Genomic DNA, 21,703 nt, shown 5'->3' with positions numbered 1-21,703 from the left:
TCATTTATATCAAGATTTAAATTTGAGTACATCGATTTACAAATCATTTCAAATTACAATATAATATGTAAAATGTAAAATGATGCAACAGACACACTCAAACGTCAAATAGTCAATGTCTTACACGAGTAAGTCAAAAAAGTAAATGTAAATTAATACAAAAGTTATTGAGTACAGTAGCTGCATCATCCACATACACCATAGATAAATAAATAAAGGTATTCTGTGAGCATTTTATAAGCGATTATAATTAAATAAATATGTTTATATCCATACATATATATACACACAAACATAACCATACAATTATCAACAGAACTGCGACAATTAAATAATTAGATATCATGTTGAATAATAAATTAACATTAGAACCACATATTCAACTTTTAACCACCTTTATTCGTTAACTGATAGCTTTAATTAAAAATATTGCAGCACTATCAGCAAGATCTCATATGAATGATTTCAAAGAGCCATTCTTAAAGTGAGACAATTCCATTCATTATTGTATCCCACCTCCATTTTTTATATAAAGATTAACGCTACAATTAAATAGACTGGTTGATGTAAAATATATAAATGAAACCCAAAATATATAACATATTTTTTTTATTAATATAGCTTATGAGTAGGTACTACTACTAACTCATAAGCTAGTACCATGTGCTAGTTTTAAATTTTTTCCCTCATGCCGTGGTATGTATATTCATTAAGAAGGATATCTGTTGTCACCGCCTCGGAAATTTTGAGAATAGGAACCTAGCTACTCTCTGGTTGCGCGTCTATTTTTAGGACCGCATCCTTATCTAATCTATGCGTGTGTCTACAGGTCCCATAGTGGTAACGCAGAAACGGATCATCTCATAGGCTGCGTTCAAGCGGCAATTGATAACGTGCTTGCACAGAGCCCCTCCGCTGAAACCATCGACAGTTCAAAGAATTTGTATTTGAGGTAGAATTTGGGCTTGCAGATATAAAACTATACTTAAAGAGCTGTTATTTTAATTAACGTCCTAATTAAAACTATTATACAGAAAAATCAATATCTAGTACCCCGAATCGTATTGAGCAGCACTTAAAACGATTTCCTGAAAATCGAAAAAAATGTTTTTTGGACGGTATATTAATAACACTTATATTGAAAGGTCTTGCTGATATTTTTCCAGTTATTATTTTGTTCCAGTGGATAGCTTCTAAGCACAGGATATAAGTTAGGTGGTTAACAAATCGATGTGTTTTTTTGCCATAAAACTGTAATTTACAAGTCTTATTGTATCACATTTAGAAGAGTACTGTTAGAGACCGGTGTTAATAACTTTTGATACCAAAAAAAAAATAATAGGATGAAGGAAAAGGACGAGAATATAACAAAAATGAAAGGAAAAATAAATTACGGGCGACATACCTGTTATTTCGTAACAGCAAAAATATGGATAACAATTAATCAATAAAAATGGAAAAAAAGAAATCATGCTTGTCCCTTCACATTTTTTTTTAATATTTGTATCTTGTAGTATTACTAGAATTTAGTGTATTTTAATTTAAGGAACACTACCCAGAATTGTTTCTATGAATAAATTATGCAATTTTATATAAAATATTTCTGTGTCTCTTCTGCTTCTTATATTTATTTAAAATTAATCACAAAAAGCAGTTAGATAAGAACTAGGTATAAGAAGAAATTTTACCCTTTTTTCTACGCACTTCGAAGGAAATGGCATGCACCTTAGCACCTGGAGTTTCTAAGGGACTTGCGGGGGCCCCCAGCCGCAGAACATGGCGTCCAGGAATACCACCTGGTATAACTGATTTCGCAATAATATAATAATTATATATTAACCACGCACGCGCGCATACAGTGCCAGATATCTCTAAGAATATTACAGTCCTTTAAAGAGAATGTTTTGTACTAGGTGTTCCAAGCGATGCTCCGCAGAAATTTTTATGCAGTGAATGCTAAATTACTGTAAGAATCATAAAGCGCTACCTCCAGACCGCAATGTGCTACAAAACATATGGAAGCATTCCATAGTGAAGGCATCTACAAAGACAAAGTTTGCTAGTATCCAGTACAATATACGTGCAGCTCAAATCAAATCTAAATCACTTTATTCATGTCCCTTAAAAAAGTAAAAAAAAAATCTTATTGATTTTACCGCAACTTCGTAAAGTATTAAGCTAATACGAAGAAGTGGCAAGAAACTCATTGCCACTCTTATTTATGACAAACTTTACTACGATTGTAAGAAACAATTATATATCACAGTGGTTACGTTCCTCCAAATGGAAGTCTCCAATGGCAAGCATTATTTTGCTTAAATGGAGACTTTTACCCCTCGTTTACACCAAGGTATAATACACGTATTTGACAAGTTTCATGCAAATTATAAATACAAGTTGTATGCATGATTTCACAATATAAAAACATAAAACTTCTCGTAAACAATATGTGTATGAAACATGTCTGACGAAATTGTTTGTCACCTATTAGTTGTCTACATGCATATGGTCCCATGTTTTATACTTGTTGTAGGCGTGTAGCTAAACTTGTTTAAGACATGTCAGTGCAGAAGTTAATGAGTTTGACAACACAATAATTGACTACTGGTACAAACAATAGGAAGTGAAGGTACTGCAGAACTTTGCTTCATAAGTGCAGTATACTTGTACATCATAAAAATTAAGGAAATTCAAGAAAACCACGCAAGTACTGCTCGCGATCAATTTTGAGGAGACTACAGCAAAAAGGGGCCTATCGTTCCTTATTGAATAATAATGTGTTATTGAAATGGAACAGAAATTTTGTTAGAATGAGACCAGCAAATATGGAGAATTTGCTTCAAAAAGTTGCACCATACTTTTCTCAGCAGAATTCACAGTATCGAGATGCCATCACTCCAGCATTTTTTTTTATGGAAAAGGTGGAGAAACGAGCGTACGCACGGGTCACCTGGTGATACGTGATCACCGCTGCACACATTCTCTTGCAACACCAGAGGAATCACAGGAGCGTTGCCGGCCTTGAAAGAAGGTGTACGCGCTTTTTTTATTAGCTGTTTATTTGAGATTTCTAGCTACTGGTGACTCATATTCTTCTTTGTATTTGCATCGGATATCAAAGGCAAAATGTAGTTAATACATTACTGATACTTGCGAGACGATTATAAAAGTATCGAAAGAATATCTTAATATAAGCCGAGATAAATATTGCTTATAAATCTTATGTCGTTGACCACTATATTTATCTTCTTCATTTCCACTAAAAAAAAGCGGTCTATCTGGTAAATGTTTAAAACTTTATCCACCAAGCGTGGATAGAGTTTAAAACTAGAATTATACATAAACTTTAATAAAATTAACAATACTTGTTAAAAACATGTATGTTTTATATTGGTGTGAACCCTGTCAATGTATCAAACATGTCTCAGATCTATATGTGAACGCAAATGAGTTTTATACTTGTTGGCAACACAGTGTGAACGCAAGAATGGTTCAGACAATTGCAATACAATGTTAAAAACAAATAATTATGTTTTGACAAGTATTCTACAAGTTTTGTATAAAACAAGTTTTTGAGTTGTTTCTTGGTGTAAACGAGGGGCATCAGTGATAATGTAAGATAAATGAATTGTTTATCTATATATATAAAAATGAATTGCTGTTCGTTAGTCTCGCTAAAACTCGAGAACAGCTGGACCGATTTGGCTAATTTTGGTCTTGAATTATTGTGGAAGTCCAGAGAAGATTTAAAAGGTGAATAAATAGGAAAATGCTGCTAAATTAAATAAAAACAACAAATTTGTTTTTCCGTTGATGTGTCCATACATAATTTCCATGAGAGAATTTATTGACGCACGGTTTGACAGTTCTGCTGTGAAACAATTTCATTACGACAGCAGGGTGCATATTTTACGAAGTAATTTTTGATGTTTTGATATCTTATTGACAAATTCATATAAAAACATTATTTTATTTATTATAATATACAGAACAACGTCTGTCGGGTCAGCTAGTGTGAGATAAGTATATATAAAAATAAAAATAAAAGTCTCTTCTACATTAATTCTCATGTTAATGCATCGGTTAGTTTTTCAATACGTTCTTTGTATTCAAAGGAATAAATATAAATTAATTTTAATCAGCACGAAAATTGTGATAAGTAAGTTTACAATACTCTTTAATTTATAGTTTTTCATATAATTATATTTTGCTTAAAGCGCCATCTAGATTGATTTCAACTAATTTAATAAAATCTGTTGTTGATGTAATTATGTTAGATGAATTATTGATTGGGTAGCTGATAAAAGAGTTTCTTCTTTGCACATAATAAGCGTGTGAGGCATTTGCTACACTTTCAATGATATAACAGATAGTTACGTGCAGGTGCTCGCCAGTCAACGTGAACAATCTGTTCGATGACAGTAAACCGAGGTTTCATGTGCTCTTGGACAAAAACCTACAGTTTTCGTTGAAAATACCAATCAAGCTGGAAGATTCTTTCACTGAAAGATAGCTCAAACGTCTTATGGCCGTTCCCAATATACTATCTACAGATAGAGATAAATTACTACCTTCTACTGTCAGTAATTAGCTGTCCCAATATACCCGATAAGTCATTCTGATCGCCTTATATTTGGACGCGTGAATTGAAATTTCCATACAAACTTCTATCGCTGGTAAGCTATAGGTACATCGTCCCATTGACGGACAGCGTGTACGGATAAGGTGAGTTACCGACGATAAGTTTATTGGGACAGAAAAGGTCACGGTAGTTAATATTTTTTATCTCAAGTAAGAGATAGACTGAATATTGGGAACGGCCGCTAATGAATTTAACATAATAATGAACTATGTTCACATGCAAAAACTTAAATAATAATTTTGCGAGCAGATACGATTCAATATCCTCATTGAATTCATAAAAAAAATATATCTTAAAATGCATTTATTATATTTTACAGTTTCCAATGACCAAAGTTGTATTGCTAGCTGTTATATGTGACTCGTGTTTTGGAATAGAATATTATAAAGTCAATGAACAATATGATATAGACGAATTGATAAGAAATAAAGCCAAGTTCGACGCCAAAACCGAATGTTTTTTGGATATTGGACCGTGCAACGATGAATTTCTGAGTTATAAAGGTACAAATATTTCTTTAAAGGCTGTTTGGTTATTTATAAGGCTTTCTGGCATTGACTACTAGACTGGTTACCATAAAAAAAATATAAAAAAAAATATCATTGTCATACATAAAACTATTAAGAATATATTTATTTCAAAATTATAAACTATTTCTGAGAGAGCAGTGTAACGATATTATGCTGACAAGAATGGCTCCGAAAGAGTGGTGTGAAACGAAGCAAAAAGAGTATGAGCAGAGAGGTGACTGCAAGAGAAGATCATCACATGGATGAGAAAAAGAATAATAGCACTTTGGACCGAATTATTTTCGGGTCTAGATCAAAGCTGCATTTTGATTTGTTTTTTGTAATAATCCAATTTAAACAATTTCTTATGTTTCATAGTGATAACCCTCACCTCTGGGATTAATTACAAAAATGATGCAAATATTGGGGTTGAACAGGTATTCTGCTCTAAAGTATATCCTATAACTGAAAATTAGATCCTGTAGATGAAGCCACAACCTGAGAGTTGAACAAAGCAAACAAGATTTATGACGATACCTCACTCAAACGGTTGGCTCAGTTGGAAAGAGCGCTCGCACGGAACGCGGGCGTTTCAGGGATCGAGTCCCGCATCGTTCATAAAAAATTGTTTTCAGTTTTATTTGTATAAATAATCCAATTTGTGTATTTTCAGCTATATTACAAAGTTCAATAGAAGAAGCATGTGAAAGGTGCACCCCTGGAGTGAAGCGTTTGGCTAATGGTTATATGCAGGCTCTGGAGAAAAACAATCCCAAATATTATGGAGACTTCCTCAAGAAGTACGATCCCGATGGCAAATACATGGACAAATTCCTAAAAGCTATTGCAGATTTCTGAGGCGCTGCTAATGTACAACCATTGAAATAAAACTTATAATTACCAATAAAACTTCTATTTAACCACACTATCGAAATATTATTTATTGAAAATAAAATCTTACTTAAAATATTATGAACTTTAAGTATTTACGTGTTTTTTTTTTCGTTTGGACTATACCTGGTAGATAGTGAGAACTGCTAACCTTCTGCAGTGGACATCTTAATATCTAATATATAAAATTCTCGTGTCACGGTGTGCGGGACCGAACTCCTCCGAAACGGCTTGACCGATTCTCATGAAATTTTGAATGCATATTGGGTAGGTCTAAGAATCGGAGAACATCTATTTTTCATCCCCCTAAATGTTAAGGGTGGTCCACACGAATTTTTTTTTTTAATTTTTTTGAAATTTGTTTGATTATGAGTCAGCATTAAAATACATACAACTTCACCCATCTACGATCAACAGTTACTTTTGTGTCGTGATTTTAATATCGGCAATACAACGTTTGCTGGGTCAGCTATAATATACAGGATGTCCCAAACATGAAGGGAAAGTACCTTAAATATCGAAGATAGGCTATTTTACTGAAAGAAGACTTTATGTTATTTTTAAAAGTTAGTACTTCTGCATTCAAAGATTTTCTAAGAATTACTTGCCTCGTCTGGGAATCGAACCAACTGAAATGTAAAAAAAAAACACCCCTACTACGAATGGACCGATTAGATGGCCGGCCAGATCCCCGGACCTTACACCATTATATTTCTTCTTTTGGGGATACGTGAAAGAAATGCTATACAAAAAACGATACGAGAAGGTGGGCGAGTTACAAACAGAATTGTGCCATATCATATCGAGTATACACCATAAAATGATAAGAAAATCAACAGGCAGCAGACTCATTAAAAGATTGCCGATTTGCGTAAGGCAAGAGAGATCACATTTTGAGCATTAAATTAATTAATTTACCAAAAAATACCCACTTATTTGACTACTTTCTTTTAAAATACGATGTTATTTAAGAAGAGTTATTAGTTTTTGGCCATTCTTTCGATTGGCATCATAAGAGTAGGGGTGTTTTTTTTTACATTTAAGTCAGTTCGATTCCCAGACGAGGCAAGTAATTTTTAGAAAATCTTTGAATGCAGAATTACTAACTTTTAAAAATAAAATCAAGTCTCCTTTCAGTAAAATAGCCTATCTTCGATATTTAAGGTACTTTCCCTTCATGTCCCATAACTTTGGAACACCTGTACATAAAATACGTGACACGTTGTTTGTCCGCGATGGCCTCCTAAACTAATGAACGGATTTTAATGGGGATTACTTTATGGAGTGCAGTTTAGTCCTACGTGAGAGATAGGATAGTTTTTATTTCGATTTGAGACCCATGACTATTTTTATTTTCAATATTTGTTTTGTATGGACATATTTTCTATGAGAGAATTTATTGACGCACGATTTGACAGTTCTGCTGTGAAACAATTATTACATTACAGTTAACAATAGGGAGCAATGACGTTCTATACATAATATAGAAAGTCATTGATAGGGAGCATATTTAAAAAATAATTCTTGCTGTTATGAAATTATACGTGGAAATCTCTTATATATATACAGATTATTGACAAATTCATAAAAAAACAGTATTTTTTTTATTATGCACAGAACAACGTCTGTCGGGTCAGCTAGTATATATATATTTCTTTTGTGCGTCTGTTGTAACTGAACTCCTCCTAAACTGCTGGACCGATTTTAATGAAACTTTCTGTGTGTCTTCAGGTGGATACAAGAATGGTTAAGATTCACAATTGAACTACCTCCTAAGCGGTTGAACCGATTTTGATGATTTTTTGTGTGTTCCAGTGAGTTTGAGATTGGTTTAGAATTTAGATTCTCAATTCTGTCCATAAATCTTAGTCTGTCGGGTCCACTAGTAGGTATAGATATTATACAATAGCTTAAATTACAGATGCATTACCTACCTGCCTTTGAAGTGTGAGTAGTTGTTTGTAGTTGAAGTTGTTTTAATAAATCCGATTCTGAATAAAAATTTGAAAAACTGGAATCACAGATACCACAGATTTATACTGCAGCGACTACATTAATTGTTTAATGGCTGGTGGTTTTTAACTTTAAATAAGAGATTTTTAAATCTTATTTTGAATAAAGATATTCGCATTAGAATTTGGAATGTTAAATACAGTATCAACATCAGTAATAACTCAAAAATTTTATATAATATGTAAGACTTTTCACTTTGAATATAGTTATTTAAAGAGAAGGAAATCCCCCAACAAAAAGATGAGAAAACCGAAAGTCTATTATTATTCATTTTGATTTAAATATAAAAATGGTGGCGCAATGCTGCTACAGACAGCGTAACACGAAAATAAATTGCGTGTCTACAACGTACACATGTCAGAAGTGAAACCTGTATTGTGCATGAACCTCTAAACTGCATATGAAGTCCTGGTACATGTTGCTAGGATGACACATGATTTCATGATTCATGATTTCCGCTATGAAAGACATTACTAACACCGCTACCATATTTATGTTCTCCTAGTGTCTATGCAGTTACAAGTCGTGCGTGTGACATAAGAATATATTAAGGTATACCTACTCGCGTCATACATAAAAACAAAATAGTATGCATATTTCTGTCTCATTCTTTGCCGGTTTCATCCCACACATTTTTGTATTTGTGTCTCTTAAGCTGGGGTCCCACGGTCCGCTATTCTACGGATCAGCCACGCACAGCCGACGGTGCGTGTCGGTCTGTGTAGATCATTTCAAGTTGCATTTCGAAATGCAAAGTGAAAGAGAACGTATCGTCGCTGCAGCTGCCACTGTGATTATATTTATCAGTAAATGAACGAGTTCTGACCTGCCGTCTGTGCAGACGCGGATGCGCTCGGACCATCACAGACGTAGACCTTTGAAGTTACCGACTCGCGATGGATACCGCCACAGACGTGTCTGTGCTATCACGGACGAGGCCGGTTCTAGTGCGTCGTGCGAGCTGGTCTGCGTGCGTCCGCGTTTTTTCGGACCGTGGAACCCAAGCTTTTCCTGTCGTTTTTTCCATTGCATCCGGTTTGAAATCACAACGATTCTAAAGAAGTTTCCCTTCAAAATGCAACTTTGTTTATAGTAACAGTTAGTATTTACAATATTCTGATTAAATAACGTATAGGTCCTAGAGAATCATTGAGAGCAAAATTCAAAGAAATTAACATCTTGACTGTTGCTTCTCAATATATTCTTGATAATGTAATGTATGTTCATAGGCACATAAGTGAATTTGCCAGAAACTGTCATAACCATAATGTTAACACCAGGAACAGACATAAACTGATGATGCCTACTACTCGGCTAAGTGGAGTTAGTAAGTTTTTTGTGGGGCGATGTATATGCTTTTACAACAAGATCCCTGAAAATGTTCAAAACAAATGTGTTACGTTATTCAAAAGAATTGTTAAAAAACGTTTGTGTGGTAAAGGTTATTATAACATAAATGACTTTCTTAATGATACCACAGATTGGGAATGGAGCGACCGCCCTCAGGCTATTAAATAATAAGTTTAATTGTACAATGTTACTTTGTAAATGTTACTTTAATTGTAAAACATATTTTGATGAGAAAATGCCCGCTGAGTTTGTTGCGCCCATTCTTCTCAGGCCTGAGGCATTCATTTTGGAATGGGTGGTAGATTTTTTGACTTTCAATAAGTGATTTCACATCCTATTTTGAATAAAAATATTTGAATTTAAATTTGAATATCATCCCGTAAATTAAAATAATATGCCCACGAAAAAACATTAAAAAGTTTTTCAAAATGTTTTATTATTGCTAATTAACAGAGTTAGTTACAGACAATACCCAAAAAAAAAGCATTTTAATAAGTGATTAGATAGTTTAGAACATTATTAGAATTTCAGCATACAATATTTAATATTATGTCCTTTAGTTTGCATTGTACTAAACAACAAAGTGAAAATTAATGAACCTAAATTTTTTTTTCAAAGAACGTTAAAATAGCCAATGCAAATTTTATACAAAACAAAGACTCGGTGATGGTTGACATTCTTAAATACATTCTAAACCTAACAATTTGACGATGAAATATGACGCTGAAACTATTTAGTACACATTGAAAGGTGCAGGATTCTGCTAAGATATGAGTTTTTAAAGGCTTCAAATATAGAACTGATAATGTATCTATCATAGATTCATGAAATAATACCTTGTGATTTTTTTCAACTTCATAAAATCACAGAAAAGCTTCGAGATAATCGATCTACAATACTTGAAGAGGCGGTAAATGTGTTCCAAGGGGCCAAACAAGACTTCCCTCACCAAAACTGGAACAATGGATATAATGCAAAAGTGTATAAATATTGAAGTGATATACTTTGAAACAAAAAAAATAACTAACGAACTTAGAAACTTTCAATGAGTTTTATATGCAACAATTTTCTTAAATTAATAATAATAATATTAATATAATAATTAATTATTTTACTTTGAAAATGGCTTAGCATAAAAGCTTCATATCTGTATTCATGTCTGCTTCATATTGATAAAATATGTAAATTTTGACATTTGTACATTTAGTGAACTAACTTACTCATATATTGACAAAATACCTTCACATGTGTGCTTATAAAGCGCAGTTGGATTTAAACCTTATATTACAGAAAAGTTTAGTTTAAGATTTTATCCCTAGTATATTAAGTATTGGTCTCCACTGCGCTCCAACTAGATACCGTAGGCGAAGTGCACCAACTAATACTAAGCCCAAGTGGGCACACTCGAGCCAGTCTCGAACAATGTGTGACATTCACATGCCACACGTTTCAATATAAAATAACACGATGAAAAATGCCAATGCCATCTTTACAAATAGCCAATAAATACTACAATAACGTTGCCGTAATGAAAAAGCTATTGTGTCTGTTCGGTGCGGCAGCTACGAGCCAACTGTGCCTGAGCACCACTGCGCCGAACCATCGAAACCTTAGTAGACTTAGGTTGGCTAGTAGAATTCTAGCTGCTCTTTTTTCTCAAACAGGAGTAATTTACCTCTTTATTATTATAAAATAATTACGTAAAAGCTTAATAATCTCACACGCGCATGAGAGTTACAGATGAAACGTAATAATAATAATATTGGTGACACGAAAATGTGGGACATTTCGGTCCAAAAAGGGAGAGATTTTTGTTTGCATGAATCATAAAAACTAACTATGAATTTTTTTTGTGACTTTTAAATACAGTTGCTCAAACAGTGACGTATTACGGGGACGTATAGCGTTCGGGATATGGGCTATTACATACTCGAATTTTTTATCTTTTCCGAACTCGTGCGTTCTCTTTCCCAACTGTCAAAATAATGTCTATTAAAAAGAAAAAACCAACCACGAAGTTTTTACAAAAAAAAAATTCGTAGAAGTCTTAATGATTCATGCAAATATTTCTAAAACGGTATGTCAACCCTAACCTTCGGCTCGGGTAGACATTTGTCGGAACTCTTAGCAATGACAGGCATTCCGCACTAGTAATGAAATATACTATTCCTACACACGTCGAGAGGAAGTAACAGGAACCTTAGCATCAGGTGTACCTAGAGGATTAGCAGAGGCCCCCAGGTGCAGACCATCGTGCCTTGGAATCTCATGTACGTCGGCCTATTATTTAGCCATAACTAATTTTCAATTTTAATAATATCATAAGATTTCCTACGCACGCGCTAATACAAGAATTGAATAAATTTCTTATTATAAAATGCATTGACTATGTATGTATGTATTAAGATATATGTGTACATGGAATTTACTTTTTTGCCCATGACGTTTAGATAATAATTGTGTAGGTTGCTTCTCCATTATTATTGTGTTTCTGAGTTCGTTAAGAAAGTACAGATGAGAGAGGTTTGTTTCTGAATGTCCTGAATTTTCCAGGACAAGAAATTTTGTTTTGGCGATAAGATGTCTCCGCTGTGGTTCAAGCTATTATCCATCGATAGTTCAATTTTGATTGAGGTAGAGTGTCAATATGATGATCTCCCACTGGATAAAAATACGGAAAGAGATTTATTAACTCTCCTAACTAGGGAAAAACAGTAAGTATTAAAGTTCTTAAATAAAAAAATATATAACTGAAATTAAAATAAATTGCATAATATATCATAATAATATGTATATTTGTTACAATATATTTTATTACAATACTATGATTAAATAAAATTAAAACTATCACTACGGCGAAGCGTACCAAGAATACTGCAGCACTTCCTCAATTTATAGCTAGGTTGATCCGTTGCCTGAAACAGCTGCCAGCTCTTGGGTTGCCCGTAGCGCTATTGAGGCGAGAAGATAGTATTTTGTACATTCTCTGCACCTCTGGGCCCCACGGGCCAAGTTTCTCGGTTGACCAAGCGGCACAAAGATGTAAATATAATTTAAAAATGGTAATTAAGTGTTTGTTTTTGTAAGAAGAGGTTAATATATCTTTAAATAATAGCTGGAACTTGGCGATTATTACTATTTGAATGGCAAGAAAAAATTTAATGTTAAAGTGAAATAATGAGAAGGAAGTTGTAATAATTTTAACAAATATATTAAACGTTCCTTTATATAAATGCATCATAATTCTCAATATTCAGTCAGGAGCAGTGTGAGTAAGCTGAAGCAATATATAAAGATGGTAAGTACTGTTCAATATAATAATTATATTAATACTTATTGTATTTAAATTTTGATATATATCTCTTATGATATGGAAGATATGTCTTGGTTATGCCAGATATCTCTAGAATATAACGGGCGTTCTAAGATAATGTTTTGGATGGTATATCATATTACACTGGATGTTTCGCAGAAACTTTGATCCAGTGATGATAAATTGCAAGAAACATATTATTTATGTTATATTAATGTTAAAAAACAGATTTGATTATTCCACACAAAAATACATCAGACTTAATGAAATATTAGAGTATTTCTTTAATCATACACATTTATACACTAATGTCATATATTAGTATGCAACCATCCGGTATTTTATTAATTGTTATGGCAGGATAATTTGAAAATTCCTGAAATGTTTTGCAGATTATTGCCATCTCTTTTTATCCTCTTTAGTTTCTGTGATCTTTTAAATATAAATTGCTGCTCGTTGTCGGAGTCGTAACTGTTTAAAAGATATTTAAAAAGTTTTGAATGATTTGCTAGATTTCCTTCTCAGAATTGTCTCCAATTTGTTGGTTCACACCACCACCACCACCATGTACAATGGTGGTGGTGTGTCAAAAGCTGAGACCAAGCAAAGTAAATAAAAAAGAGGTTATTTCAAAACCCAAAAATCATTCAAACGTAATATATTTGTCCTGGATGCAATTTATATTCGTAATATGATCCATTCCAGTGTGAGCGGGAAGTTACTTGTTTGGTGCCGATTTAATACTACTTAATATTACTTGCGGCATCTATGAAGATGAAATTGATAAGATTTTTGAATTTAACAATAACTGTTACCATAGTTTTCTCTTCGAGACATAATAAGCGTGTCAGGCGTGCATTCTCAGATTTTCCCAAGTTTCTCGGATTTATTTAATATGTTACTTTTTGCACATGGTGACGTGCAGGACTGAATTGCTATGGGAAAATAACCAACAGTCTGTGCTACCCATATGGTCTAACCTCTCAGGTGTTACAAACAGGAGAGCAGTCAATATTACTGTTTTTATCTTTCAGAAAATTGACAGCAGCTGATTTCTCCTCTCTTCAACTTGTACTAGTCATTAGGCCAGATGGAATATCCCGTTTGGTTTATGATCTATCTTGACCCTCCATAAAGGAAACTTAGAGTGAAATAAACAAGTATCAGACCTGGTGTGATGAAGGCTGGCATTTCATAGCACAGGCTTTTATCAGCTCCTGTCGGCATATCAACAATTGCATGTTGGCCAGATAGAGTTGAATTAATAGCACTAAACTGTTTCAATATACCAAAGTTTATTAATTCCTTCATTAAAATGTCTCTTTCTGGGGTCGGTCCCTTATGTTTGAAAATCGCACTCAGCATTACAGATGCGTCTGGAGCGGATGATCAGCCTCCACGTGTTTCAGTCCAGTTGATCTCCTATAACTGTGGGGAGTTTGGATGACAAATCTTTAATTTGGTTTTTCCAATTAGTTGACGAACGACCACGCAACCTTTTGCCATCCGCATTTTCAACCGCAATTAGTCCTCTAAACTTTAGTGGCCAAAACATGAAACGGGACACATTTGGAAAGCGAGTATAAGAAACTGGGTTGGGATCAATGAGTATGAGTGAGTCTCGCTGTCCAATGTATTCTTAGGATTTACCTCTAACACTACATGCACATTGAATGCATCAATCCCTCTCCTTTCCTCCTCGTGTCAAGACTGTTCAAGTTTCTACTCCATACAGAAAGATAGGAAAAACCAGTGCTCGTGTCAATCTAGTCATAGTTTTGATAACATAATTTAAGATAAGAAATGGCTTAGACAGGATATAATTATCATCGTTTGCTATTTGGATTCTCCCTATATCAGGGACACAGCTGCCGTTATTGTTGATTTGGGAGCCCAAGTATATAACACAGTAGTCGAAGTTATTAATGCCAGGAATGTTGCACATTCCATTTATAAGCATTTCGGCTCGATCACCTATCACTTTTTTTTGCTCAGTTTACTGCTAGGCCGATTTATAGTCTCTTTCCACCTAAAAGAAAGCCCTTCTCATCACTATATGATAGCTCATAATATATGGAGTAACTTTATATTTGATAAAGAAATACGATCTCATGCAAGAATTAAAAAAATCTAATTGAAAATTGCATGTAAAAAGAATTTGCAGAAAATAATATTTTATAAAGCATTTCTAATATTTTACAGTTTGCAATGACCAAAGCTGTAATGCTTGCTGTTTTATGTGGCGCATGTTTTGGAATGGCAAGTTATGACGTAAATGAAGACTTCGATATGGAAGCATTGGTAAACGATAAGGCCAGTTTTAAAGTCGCAGTCGAATGTTTCTTGGATAAAGCACCGTGTGGTGAATTTCAGATGTATAAAGGTATGTATATTAATATAAGGGCTGTTAGGTTGTTACGCTTATGGCCTTAATTAAAGTAACTAACTTATAATAATTTACATTAAAATATTATCAGGGCTTCATGTAGAATACATGTTATCCCAAAATTTTTAATTATTCTTGAGTAGGCACTGCTATGATTTCTATACCGAGTACACAAGTTGAATGTTTTAATTCTCCGAAAAAAAGCTTTGAAACGAAATTTAAAGAGTATATGAAGGGGATTTTATTCTGGCTTTCGTTTATTGTCATTCTTATTGAGTAGGCAGTAAAGTGAAATATGTGACGGGCAGAATCCAGCTAAAAATCTGTTTAAAAAAACCGCCAATAAAACAAAATCCATTGCGTAGTTTAAAAGATCTAAGCATAGATATCGACAGACAAACAGGAAGTGAATTTGTTATTTACACAATGTAGTGATTTCTGATATTCAAAAAGATAAACAGTTTGTTTGATAACAACAACATCTCAAGTCAATTTCCTAATATTACGCAAATATTGGGGTTGAGTAGGTGTAACGTAGATTCTTTAGGTGGAGTCACAACCTGAGAATTGATCAAAAAATACATTGATTTATGAACAAAACGTTAGTCGAAGGGTTGGCTCAGTCAAAGAGCGCTCGGACGGGACCCGGAGGGGTCGCGGGTTCGAGTTCCCCATCGTTTATAAATTTTGTTTACTAATGTAATAATCCGAGTTCTTTATTAATATAAAGAACTCGGAAAACACTACTAGTGTGTTTTTTCCAACAGTTTTGCCTGATTTATTTTCGGGTGTAGATTGAAACTTTTTTTTGAGTCTTTTTTGAATAATAATCGCTTTTTTTATTTTTCAGATATAGCACAAGATACAGTAGAAGCAGCATGTGATCAATGCAGCCCTAAACTTAAGCATTTGGCCCATACGTTTATGCAGGGTCTGGAGAAAAACAATCCCGAATATTACGGAGACTTCGTCAAGAAGTTCGACCCCACTGGCAAATACATGGACAAATTCATAAAAGCTGTTGAAGATTTCTGAGGCACTGCTTATGTACAACTTCCATTGTAATAAATCATGGAGTTATATATAATACTTTTATTTTACCAAATTATCAAAAGATAACTTACTTAAAGTAAAATTTTACTTCAACTATAAGTAATGAATCAATACTCATGTGGTTCTTACTTCCCGTCCATAACAATTTATGAACCACCGACTAATTAGACATCTGCAAATCCAGAGGTATTAGAGAAAGAGATATTAAAGGTGAAGGATCAATACAATCATCACAGCAGAAAAAAATAAATTTCGAAAATCATATCCTGAGACGGTTTTGCAGCAATATTCGTAAAGGAGTACTGATACGCGATACCCAGTTAAATATAGAAAGATTATTTTGTTAAAGAACCTTGACAATTGAACAATTGCTATTACTCTTCCACATTGACTAATTAACCGACTTCAAAAAAGGAGGAGGTTCTCAATACGTCGGTATTTTTTTTATGTTTGTTACCTCAAAACTTTCGACCGGGTGAACCGATTTTGATAATTATTTTTTTATTTTAAAAGCTGGTGCTTCCCGAGTGGTTCCATTATATTTGGTTCAGATTTGACAGTGGAATCTATGAGAAAACCATAAAAGTCTTAAATTTTGCTATTTATACGTATAGCAAAGTGGACGATAAATTTACGAATAACTCAATATCGCGCAAACTAATTTCGATGATTCTTTTTTTATTGGAAAGGATATACTTCAAATATAGTTTGATGAGAGTTTGGTTAGGTTTGGATTACGGAATCCATGACAAAGTAACGGATCACTGCCTGTAATCAAATTGCAAAGTACTTACGTTCTTTGCTGCAATGAAAAATTTAGTATATTTACACATATTTAGACAAATTGTTAGTAAGTGTACTTGAAATACACTAAAATTCATAAATGAAAAAAAATAACAAAAAAACAAGCGCCTTCAAAAACACTATTCCAAGACAATAGATATAAAGTGCACTAAAAAGTATAAAAATGATAGCGTATTTTTATACAATCTAATTAATTAATCTTATTCTAGTTACGATTATTGTAATTTTTGGAGACGGTATCATCCAAGATAGGTTTGTTACTACATACATAGTTATTGGTGAGATGTGCTTGAATCGTGAGGTGGCGAGAGGCGAGAGCGGGTCGCGGCGGAAGGACACCGATTTCAAAAATAACAATAATCGTAACTAGAATAAGATTAATAAGTTAGATTGTATAAAAATACGCAATTATTTTTATACTTTTTAGTGCACATTATATCTATTGTTTTGGAATAGTGTTTTTGAAGGCGGTTATTTTTTTGTTAATTTTTTTTATGTTATATTTTCATTATCTTTCATTAAAACAACTTCAAAGTGAAGAAAGTTTTTAAATAGCCTGCACTTGTTGAAAAAAATATTGTCAGATATATCAGACGACACAGAATTTGACAAGAAGTCAATCATAATAGTACCTAAGGGAGCCCGAGCGGGGATTTTTATTCGGGCGTGGCAGAATAACTTAAGAGGCAACCATGTACCTTGTCAAGTGGTCCCACCATACCTGCTCTGTGTTTAAAGCAACGCTGTCGGGTGTGCGAGGCGCGGGGAGAAGGCAGTGGGGACTATGGTCCTCGTAGACGAGCGTGGCTATCTTGTTAACAATGCTCTAAATTAATAAAACTAAAACGAAACGCTTGTTGTTATCGAATAAATCTTCGTTTGGCCCGCCCGTTCACTCTTCCTTTTTTATTTTATAGTACATCATAAAATCTAATCGTAAGTATTTTTTATGTTCTGGATAAAAGTTTTATCGTTACCTTGATACGTACATGTTTTTTGCCTCGGGACACGCCCATACTGCTCATACTAGAAACCATATTAAACATAGACATATTTTATTTCACATCACCATCACACAAATTAATTTACAAAGTTTTATTATAAACGTTAAAGTAAAATAAAACAATATCGCTATAAGTTAAATAATATTTGTGAACATAATTATAAAACCAACAATACAATCAAGAATGATGCGAAAATTGACACCGCTCAGCGTATGCTGTAGCAAATGCTACAGCGCTGGTTTTCAGCCTAGCCCATTACGAGACAAACTCGCGCTGTGGTTTTAGAGGAGCGTAGCAGAAAGTTACCACCATTTTCAAATGGTGAGGGGAATCCAACGTACGTGGTCTGGTAGCGGACCATTTCCGATGGTATGACGCATAGTCTAGCGTACAAAATTATGACTATTACCGCCCGGACCGAACCGTAGACCGACGCCGAATCGATTGGTGGACGCGCCCACTGGACCATCATATTCTTAGGTTATAAGACTTGAAAACCAGGGGCTAAGGTCAGTTGACTTTTTAAGGTTTTATTTTTTATATAGAACCTAATATATATTAAATCGTCATCATCATCATCATCATCATTAGCCGGAATACGTCCACTGCTTCTTCAGCTCCGCAATCGATTGGACTATGTCGGTAACTTCGGATCTCCTCATTTCAATGAAATAAATTGTTCTTCACGACGCTATCATAAATCATCTGATTTTTTGGGTTATTTTAATATATACATTATGCAAATTGCACTTGCAGTCATTATTTACCACCCATTAGCATAAATATTCACCTAGTATCAAACATTCAAAGTTTGTTTATGTTAGTGAATCATAGATTTGTCTTACCTTTGTCTTTATATATTATTTTTAAAGCATCGCTGTGTTCGGTGTCTTTTCCAGCTTTATGCAAACAAACAAAAAGTTGTTTTAATATATAAGAGTGAGGTCGAGAAAGCAACAAGAATGAACGCAATTATAGACCTATATTTCTTATCTTTTGGTTTTCGCAAAGGTGCTTGAATATTTAATTTGTCCAATAATTCAAACGCATTTCAAACGTTTCGTTTCTGAACATCAACATGAATTTTCGCCAGGTAGGTCTACCACAACTAATTGGGCTAGTTTCAAAAGCTATTGACTAGCAGAAGCAGGTGGATAACGATTTTAAAAAGGCATTTGATAACGTGGATTGTTCGTTTTCGTTCTGATAGTGGATCCTCATAATCATTGGAAAATTATCGATCAATGGGCTCAGAGGCTCGGTGATGAATGGGCTTTCATCATAGTCGTTAATGGTTTAAGCTCTTAAACTAATCTAGTAACATCAGGTATACCTCAGGGTTTGCATCTTGGCCCAATTTTATCTACTATATTAATTGTGAAAGACATTGTTTCTTGTTTTGAATACTGCACACCATATTCATATGCCGATGACTTAAAAATAACGAGAACAATTCCTTCACCAAGTGATTTGATTCTATTATAGAACGACCTAAGTAAATTTACCAATTGTTGTGAATCTAACAGCATGCAACTCAGCTGAAATTATATTTACAAAGTTATATTAGTCCGACAAGATGTGAACTGAATAGTAATACCCTTAAGCAAATTGAACTCATAAGAGGCTTGGGTTGCTTGATAGAAAATTGTCTTATCCTTACCACATAGAAAGTGTAATAAACAAAGTGTCAGTATCAGGTTCTATTTTGTAACAAGGTCGAAATTTTAAAGAAGCCAAAACAAAAAATGTCTTTGCAATAAACCTTGTCCGCAGTCATTTAGAGTACTGTAGCGTTGGTTAACGTCCAAATTATTCTACACACTACTTAAGACTGAAACGTGTCCAGAAAAGGTTCATGTCGCATCTGTCATACAAAGATTTACAATATTGTGGTCTCCTATAAAAAAGTCTGATACAGTTTATCAAGATGTACTCTTAAACTTAGAAGATAATTTAAGGACTTAGAGTTTTTATATAAATGACTAAGAAACAATTCAGACCGCAATTACTCTGGTCATGCCTCGTACTAGAACAGTCTTTGGCGCCAACTGCACTATCCCTCGCTTGTATAAACTATAAAATAAATTCAGTTCAATAGCTGATATAAATATTGATTACCCTAACACTATTCGTAAATTAGTTATTAGCAATCTAGTCAGCCAGTAATGAGTGTGATATAATTACTTTGTCGTGTTACAGAAAATATTCTAATTTTAGTTTATTTTCTCTTATTTTATAATAATTATATTTACTTAGCTGAGATTTGAACTTTGTTACATTATTTAGTTGTAACTAAAACACTTATTATTTGATTCCCTAACTATCCTTAAAACTATTATTCTCAATTGTCATTGCAGACTTTTAAATGATTTTTGTATATTTTTTTTCTCTGGTTTTAGTTTTTAACTCACATGTACATTTATTTAGTAATTCGTCATAAACATAATGTAAGCACCATGAATAGACATTAGCTTATAATGCTTACTACTTGGCTAAGTCGATTTAGTAAGTCTTTTGTGGGGCGATGTATATGCTTTTACAAGAAGATCCTAGAAAATGTTCAAAGTATTACGGTATTCAAAAGAATTGTTAAAAAAAACGTTTGTGTGGTAAAGGTTACTATAACATAAATTACTTTCTTAATGATACCAAAAATTGGGAATGGAGCGACCGCCCACAAGCTATTAAATAATAAGTGTAATTGTACAATGTTACCCTGTTAACATATTTTTTGATGAATAAAAAACCCGCTAAGTTTTTTGCGCCCGTTCTTCTCAGGCCTAAGGCATTCAAATTGGAATGGAGTGTGTCACATCCTATTTTGAATAAAAACATTTGAATTGAATGATAAGTGAAATTAGGATGCAGTCTTTTCCTTTTTTATGAAAATAAGGGACGAGACGAGTAAGACATTCAGCTGATTGAAATTGATACGCCCTGCTCATTACAACGTTGTGCCGCCTAGGATTCTTGAAAAACCCAAAAATTCTGAGCGGCACTACAATTGCGAGACATAAGATGTTAAGTCTCATTTGCCCAGTAATTTCACTAGCTACGGCGCCCTTTAAACCAACATCCAGCAATCTCCATTCCTAATAAATCTGTAGCAATAAATTTTCATAATTGTGAAATTGTCTGAGATGTAAATATAAGTTTTTAGTTGTTTTATTATTAGGTACTATTTAATTTCAATTTAGTTGTTAAATAATAATATTACAATAAAATATGAGGCGCCTTCTATTCCTCACAGTTGGTGATGAAAAGTAGAGCGAAAAATATATTTTTGGCTCGGGAGACGTACTTTGAATCCCTCGCTGCGATCAGGTATCTACTCTAGAATCTCTCACTCGCCGTGAAATATTACTTTTCTTCCTTATGATACAATCTACTATGTTAATTTTTTGTTAATTTACAATTTTTTATGTGTATTTGTTCAAGGTTGGGAAAAAAGTATTTAGAAATAACACGTGGAATTTGAATTTGCCACTCGTCATTTAAGAATTTAATTTACTAATTTTCATAAAATATAAAATAAAAATATTTCATTAAATCTAAATCTCTCAATTAATGTCAAGAAAATCTCATTTCTTAATTTTAATAAAAAAAAAATATAATTTGTAATATTGACAAAAACATTGAGATTTAGATAACATATAAGTATTTAGAGAATAGATTAGAATAAATATAAACGACATTTAAAAATAAGTTTACCAAAGAAGTTTCACTTTCGAAAATTAT

The 21,703-nt window shown here is 33.4% G+C and overlaps 3 long non-coding RNA genes across 3 annotated transcripts in view; all 3 read left to right on the top strand.

The window, feature by feature from the left end:
* Positions 1-4,270: 4,270 nt before the first annotated feature.
* LOC126976929 (uncharacterized) lies at positions 4,271-6,076 on the top strand. The gene is made up of 2 exons (XR_007732032.1): positions 4,271-5,145; positions 5,825-6,076. It is a non-coding gene; the product is annotated as an uncharacterized LOC126976929 (long non-coding RNA).
* Positions 6,077-12,628: 6,552 nt separating this feature from the next.
* The window catches only part of LOC126976904 (uncharacterized), a 43,332-nt gene continuing 34,257 nt past the window's right edge, over positions 12,629-21,703 (top strand). Inside the window, exon 1 of the long non-coding RNA XR_007732002.1 lies at positions 12,629-12,703. This is a non-coding gene — a long non-coding RNA (uncharacterized LOC126976904). The remainder of the gene's footprint in view (positions 12,704-21,703) is intronic.
* On the top strand, positions 14,925-16,191 carry LOC126976911 (uncharacterized). The gene is made up of 2 exons (XR_007732013.1): positions 14,925-15,101; positions 15,955-16,191. It is a non-coding gene; the product is annotated as an uncharacterized LOC126976911 (long non-coding RNA).

Source organism: Leptidea sinapis, chromosome 42 (genome assembly GCF_905404315.1).
Source record: "Leptidea sinapis chromosome 42, ilLepSina1.1, whole genome shotgun sequence".
Classification (NCBI taxonomy): domain Eukaryota; kingdom Metazoa; phylum Arthropoda; class Insecta; order Lepidoptera; family Pieridae; genus Leptidea; species Leptidea sinapis.
The sequence above is the reverse complement of the archived record's forward strand: the minus strand, read 5'-3'. Positions and strand labels throughout refer to the sequence as shown.